A 7,793-nucleotide genomic window follows, 5' to 3' on the forward strand; every position below is an offset into this window, starting at 1 on the left:
ATACGTGTTTCATGTGTACTGAGAGTGTCTAGTTCTTCCCACTATCTCTCACTGTTTGTGTTTGTGACTGACACCCAGTGTCGTGATTGTAGGAAATCTTATTTTCATTTGTCATCACTCAAGAGGAACTCAGGAATTTATTTAAATTTTTCTTAATTGTTTACCAGTTAATTAGATTATATTGAGCCAAGTTTTGTCAACTTTTTTTTCCCATGCAGCTGTAATTTAAACAAAGACAAACGTGATTACACTGTGTCTTTGTGAAATGTATTCTCAAAATAAAACAAGTAAAAATGATTTCAGCTAAATAACTTATTCCTGGCTGAATCTGAGTTTGCTTGTTGGAACTGTTTACATGCTCAGCCTCAATCCAGCAGTTTCTGTATACAGGAAGGAAAAACAAACTAAACACAACCAAACAAAAGCAATGTGATTCTAGATGACTTCCCTCCCCAGCACGAATCCAAAACTCAGATTTTATTACAGTCAGTAACAGCTAGCCAACCTGCACACAGTATCGCTGCGTGAGTCTCTCTGTGGGTGTAAAGTGGTTGTTGGGTTGGGATGCATAAATGCCACGTTCACCTGTGCCTCAGGAGACACCTGCCTTCAAAGTATAAGGTCAGCAGCCTGACAGCAGTGTGAAATATTAATTTGAAGGTGTCTGCGAGGATGCAGTCAGGTACTTGATTTACTGTTACTACAACACCTACTTTTGTATTAATTTACTGTATGTCAGACTGCTCCATCTCAATTCCTGAGGGACCGCTCTTATTTTTAAAGTTGAGGATAGCTGCCATCACTCTGCAGTGATGAGTGCACTGTAGGGGAAAAAAGCTAAGTGTGCATTATGACCGAACTGGATAGAGTCAGCGGCTGTTGTTGATGAGTTGATATTTGACAGAGCACTATTAATTCCCCATTTCAGCACTGTGTTTCATATCCCAGAGATCTAAAATGAAGGTCAGATGACAACACATTCATAATTGAAAGTTGGGGGGAAAAATATGATAATGAGCCTTCGCAGAAAAACAACACTGCACCGAGCTACAGATGCTGGAGACCAAATGCCAATAATTACACTAAATGCCAGTCTGACAACAACTGTCACACTGCAAGACCTCTCAGAGGGCATGCATAATTTGAAATAAAAATCCAAAACTCATAATTTGGAATATAATCTGGCTGTGCCATGATAGCTTGGCTGACAGATGTGGCATTTGGTGGATGTGTTTATTTAAAACATATTGTGCATACATGAATACCATAATTGATTTCTCACTTATTAACCTTTCACTTTTATAATATGGGGATGTTTCAGTCATGCATGTTGTTTCCACTGGGACATGTTTAACAGTGAGTTGTTTGAAATGTTTTATGAAAGGGAGCTAAGAGTTTTGTGGCTTCACTCATTGACAAATGATTTCAGACTGCTGAGCTGATCTGTCTTTTACTCTAAACTGATTATAAGGCAGCATTTTGCTCCAACATCTTACAATATATTTGTGTATCTTGAGACTTATTTTTTCAACCCAATTAGCTAAATAATGGAAGTAAAAAATACTCTGGCAGATAATAATGCATCTACCAAGCATGCCAAGTACCGCTCAAGGTCTGTCTCTCAGAGACAATTAGCATATCAGTCCAACAATGTGATAATAGGTTCATTTGCATTTAAAGTCTTGTGTGAGTTAAGGTTTACATTAAGGCTGAATGAATAACTCGAGATCTGTGTGATGTTTTTGTGGGAGTCTAGATCAACTGAATAGATTAGTCAATTATTTGATCAATGGATAATTAATCAAAGACACAATCAAACACACACATATACATTACACCATACAACTGGACTGAACTGAATTTAAGCTATTCACACTCATTAACACACAAAACTCACCACAATCTCTATAACAGAAAGGAACTGAATTTAAAGGTGATTGTGAAGGTGAAAATATTTGATGGGGAATGTTATTTCTGTTTCTTATATGGATATGGGGCATATATATAATTTGGTTTAACCTATGCAACTGGGTAAACTTAACTGAAATAGATTTCTGTTTCTGTTTTGTCAAAAAAGAGCATATCTGGGAGAGAGTCCATACAACACAAGTCTCTGGGATGTGTATTATGCAAACACACTCTGGCAAGTGGTTTCATGGCATTGGCAGTACACTGTATCATAAGTCACAATCAACATTGGCAATATCAGCACAGTTATCAGCAGTAAAGGAGTTAAATGTCAGGGCTGCTTAAAACTAATGAGCTGAGTGTGTTGGCCATATAAACTAAAACCTTATCACAGTTGGTGATAAGGTTTTAGTTCACCTTGACATGCATGAGCCTCTGGCCAAAAGAAGTCATATTCTTTGAGAATAAACAGCACATCCAATGGGAAACACCTTCTAGTTGTTTTTACTCTTAACAGAGTAACAGCAGCTTAGAGCATGTTTTCCCTGTGTCTACACTTCCTTCAATGCTTCCACAGTCAAAAGAGATGCAGGTCAGGTGAATCTGAAACACAAAATTACCCGTAGCAGTGAATGTGGGTGTGAATGTGATCGTCTGTTTGTGTTAGCCCTACTGTATGTGGCCAGTGGGTGCCAGTGCATGCTGGAATACACTCCAGCCTCCTATGACCCTGAACAGGATAAACTGTTCAGAAAATGATGGATAGAGTAAGTTCACTGAGTTTATCATCCTCGGTCCTCTATTGTTTTCCTCTAATATTCCAAAAGGACTTTACCATATTGATGAAGAAAACTTGTACTTTATCCAATAACTGTCTAACAGCACTTTGATGATGAATAAAGATGAAAAACACCCTACAGGCTCCAGCTGATTCTTACTTGAATATATGAGGTTTATTACAAAACAAGTATCTGATATCAGAGAAGCGTAAACATGGATACAGTTATACCAAAAACTTAACACATACAGTAAAACAATAATACTTATAGGGTGGCTTAGATCACGCCACCTAGGAGGGCAGAAATGAGGACATCACTGGGTCACAGTGAACTCTAATTGAAAATAATAAGGCTAGCTTCATTAGCCATCCAAGGCTACCACCTCATCACATATCCTGGCGCCCAGAACATAAAACATCTTGTGTGAGAGACCATGAAGGCCAGAAAGGCCCTCTAGATTAATTAGAACATTCCTTTATGAACATAAATTCATATATTGAACATCTTTTCTTCCACATATATACTACTATATATATTTACTATTGTATACTAATACTGTTGTAGCGCAACAGTGAGTTAAGGATATTTTTCTCATATGAGCTGACTGTGATATTAAAGGGACAGTTTGACTTGTACCATATGACTTCTTTCACTGCAATTCATTTTGCTGAGTTTGAGCCTTAAATCCAAGGATTCTTGAAATAAAGGTGAAGTAGAGATCTGTTTAATACCGTCTGGGAAATATTCATAAGACACCAACATCAGGAAGGCCATACTGAATCACAGAGTGAAAACCTAGCACTGGGGCATTAATGGCTCATTATGCCACTTTACCACCATCCAATTAGTGACTTCTCTCTTTTCTAGTGACAAGTAGCACTGCAGCAAAAAGCAACTGAGCTTGATGCTGAGAACCAAGTTCGATATCTTTAAAAATATCATGTGTAAAGAGGAACTACAGTTTCTGAGAACCATGCAAGTAACTTTCAAGCCTGAACAACAGAAGCCTGAACTGCTCATGTTGGAGAGAGCCTCTTTCCACTCATTTATTTTGTGGCTCACTGGTCTGTATGGTTGACTCAGACAATGTGATTGCACTATGTCAAGTGCAAAATCAATTAGAGTACAGAAACGTCTGGTGGAGGGAGTCACCTTGAAATCTAAAGCACCCAATATTTTTTAAGGAGTTGGTGGATCAAGCCAAAGCTAAAAAGCTACTAATCATAATTAGTTAGTAAATATGATAATTATTTGACTTATATTTATCAGGTATGACAAACATGGGATGCTTGTGTTGTTCTGCGTCCTGTGGATGTCTAGACAACACATTAGCCATAAGAACATGATGAGCTGATAGTATATCAGAGTTGTGATAACGCAGCTTCCCACCACCATGTTAGCATCACAACTTTTCTGTCAGGCTTTTTTCACATCAGACATTTTGACCCATTTTGACTCAGAGCAGGTGTAATAAACAACATTAATGTTTGCTTAGTTTTATTTCACTCTACCTGTAAAACATGTCCGTGAACCAGTGCACTACCAGGACCCTGGCAATGCCACAATTAACGGAATCCAGCCATTAGTAATGCCACTGCGTTTGACAAGTCAAAATGTTGTGCTTTCAGAAAGGTGAATGCTTCTTTCTATGTCTCTCCTTCTGTGTGTGTCTCTCTTTGCCTCAAAGACTATGAAGCACAGGCCTTTTCAGGTATGACATTTGTTAGGCTGTTTTGTTCAATCCACTTTGGGCACATTGCATAAAATTGGTTCGACTTCTCATGTCTATCAATGCTCTGTTGGTTTTGAAAATAAAGACATTTTAACATGGTGAGCTTCACAGTAATTTCAGCAGCTCCTCCAGGTTGTTCAGGCTGTTAAAGCTACTCTGACCTAAACATACAGTGGCTATAGGATTCTTCTGTTACCCTCATAATGTAGAAGTTATCCAACCACTGTAGCCTAGCAACCTCAACCACGTGTGATTGTTTGTGTGAGGTCTAGAGGTGATTTGCATGAATTAAGTAGACTTCTTGATGTCATTTGCATAAAAATAACGAATGCCCATCTGTCTGTATGCACCTCATTGACGCAACTAGGTCTCAGAGAAATTAAGTTTATATTTGCAAGAGTAAATCTGCCTGAGAGGAAGGTGTTTGTTTTTATTTTTTATTTTTTTTTTACCAATTGCTTAAAAGAAGAAAGAAAGTTTCTCTGAAATCAAGTTTTCTATAGCTTCAAGCACTGCATTGTGCAGGAGGAAGTCTGCCCCATGCAGACAGGAGTCCTTGCCAAGCAACTAAGGAGATTTACTCAGGTACTGTACTTAAGTACAATTCTTCAAAGTACTTGTACTTTGCTTGAGTATTTTCATTTGATGCAACTTTATACTTCCACTCTGTTACATTTCAGAAGGAAATATTGTACTTTCTACTCCGTTGCATTTATTTGACAGCTTTAGTTGCTTTTCAGATGAAGATTTCACACAATGGATACAATAACAACCTCAGGGTCACATTTCAGATGTCTGTGAGTTGTTAACAGCTCCACCAAATAGTGATTTTACCATCTAAACTTTTCACATGGTTTAATTTCAATAAATGTTCAAATGATACAGTATTTCACCAAAAACTGAAAATAGATTTGTGTATTAGAACATTGTTTTTTCTTCTTCTCCCCTCAGATTTATCTTGTGACCCTTTGGAGGGGCCCGGCCCGTATGTTGGAAACCACTGGACTAAACTAGCTAATTGTATAAAAAGTAGTTCAAACTAGCTCCACCTCCAGCAGCTACAACGGTAACATGCTGCTTACACACTGGTGCTTCAGTATTAATAATCAAATGATGTCATCAGTCAGAGGGACAAAAACACTACTTTTACTTTAATACTTCACATCAAGCTGATAATACTTCTGTACTTTTACTTAAGTAGGATTTTTCATGCAGGACTTTTACTTGTAATAGAGTATTTTTACATTGCTGCATTGGTACTTTTACTTAAGTAAAGGATCTGAGTACATCTTCCACCACTGGTCCTTGCTTTGGGCTGGCCCACAAACATGCTGCAGGGACTCCTCCCAGCTGTATGGGAATGTCAGGGAATCAATCACGGCAGAGCTCAAGGGGGTTCTGCTGAACAGGGTTGCTGGGTTGTTTTGCTCTCCTGTCACAGTGAATGCCTATAAGAATGGATGTTAGTTTTGTTTTGCTTTTTGCATTTCCTTAAAGGGAAAGAACCAACTGAATACCCCCCCACCCGTACCCTTCGAAGTGTGTAGGAGAACCTATGGTGGCCATGACACTTGCGAAAAATGCGAAAGGTCCTTTCCAGAGCCAGTGTTTGGTTTTCCCGTTTTGGGCTAATGTAGAAAAATGGCGGTGCAACATGGCAGGCTTCATGGAAGAAGACCCACTCTCTATGCAGGTATAAAGGGCTCATTCTAAGGTAACAGAAACAAAATTATTCTTATTTTCAGGTGATTATAAACTAATTATAATATACTTTTGAATATGATATTCAATTTCTGCCAAGTCCGTTCCACTAGATGCCTCTAAATTCTACACACTGCACCTTTAAATTAACTTATTGAAAACAGGATTTAAATTGGCTTCAAACAAGCAAACTTCAAAGAAAAACGATGATCTGAATATATAAACAGTTTCTTTGGTAAGTGACTATGGTATGAGCTGAATAAAACACAGCATGGTGTCCTGATATATACAACAGTGAGCTTAGTGGAAAGATCACTACTCCACCTCATGTTGTGGCAAATCATTAAAGATAAATTATAACAACAGAATCATGGGAATCACCAGAGATGACTGCCAAACAAAGTGAATTTCAGTCCCAGTTTATATGTTTACTTGTTTTTCCTCCTTTTTAGCAATAATGCAGTCGATGCTCCCGGCATAAAATCTATCCCACCGTTCATCGCAGCAAAAGGTCGACCGGTTCGGAGGTTGTAGTTGCACTATTTCATGGGATGCTGCCTACAGATAGGTTCATTTTGAAATTCGAAATACAAAGTTTATTTTGTGAATTTACAATGCTGCACTATGGACAGGTTCAAGTCAAAAGAAAGATAGCTCTAAAAGTATTTTTCTTATATCAATTAAGGACAGATGAAGAAACGTCAGACAGCTCTTTATCTATGTTCACTCTTTCAGGTGTCCATCCCGGTCATTGAAGGTGAGGACATCAAGGGACATCAAAGTGCTAATGTGAAACTGGATGCACCTCGTCCTACATCTATGATATACGTAAATAGATCCAGTCAGAGTTTAGAACAATGATGACAGTATGTACATTTTCTGGTTAGTGACATGTTATGTTCTGTTCATTGTTGTTGTTTATTGATTCATAAATTGTTTCTTAAGTATTTTCTATTTTTACTCATTTATTTATCTATTTTGCTGTTGCTTTCATTAACTGAAACGTGTTTTGAATCTCTAGGCAGTGCCACTGTCATTATATCATGCAGGAATTAAAGTAGTCTACACTTGAATAACCCAAACCTTGTGTGGAAATAATGGACATAAATAGAAATAATGAAAGTTGCAAAACATGCTGTCAAATATTGACATATGTGTGGGAGGAGTGTTTGGGGCACCTTCCACCGATTTCTCCTTGAGGCCAAGATCCAGCAGCTGCTCAGTGGCCCTGAAACAGTCCCATCTTAATTCGCCTAAACTCAACAGAGCCACACAAACACTTCACCATTGTTACTTATGTAAGCTATCAAATACCAACACTTTTATACGCTAATATTCCTTCCTCCACATGTACTTTGGTATTATAAAGTTTTATATCACTGCAGCTTTTAGTAACACTCTATAAAAGTTGTGCAAAAGCTTCATCTGCATACACTGTGCCAAAGCAGAGAGATAACCAGCCAGCTAAGAAGGCCAAATATCGACAGCTATCTACTAAGCCCTGTTTGTTTGGCTGACAGTTTCTGTATGAGTATGACTTCTGTTGATATGGATTACCAACAGCAAATGAGATATTTAAGCTTTAGGGGAACCAGCAATAATTTATTGGAGGTTAGTCATTATTTGGTCTTGACCGTCCTTACATGACTGGTAAGGATAGGAAAGAGAATCAG

Source organism: Thunnus thynnus, chromosome 8, assembly GCF_963924715.1.
Source record: "Thunnus thynnus chromosome 8, fThuThy2.1, whole genome shotgun sequence".
NCBI classification, from domain to species: domain Eukaryota; kingdom Metazoa; phylum Chordata; class Actinopteri; order Scombriformes; family Scombridae; genus Thunnus; species Thunnus thynnus.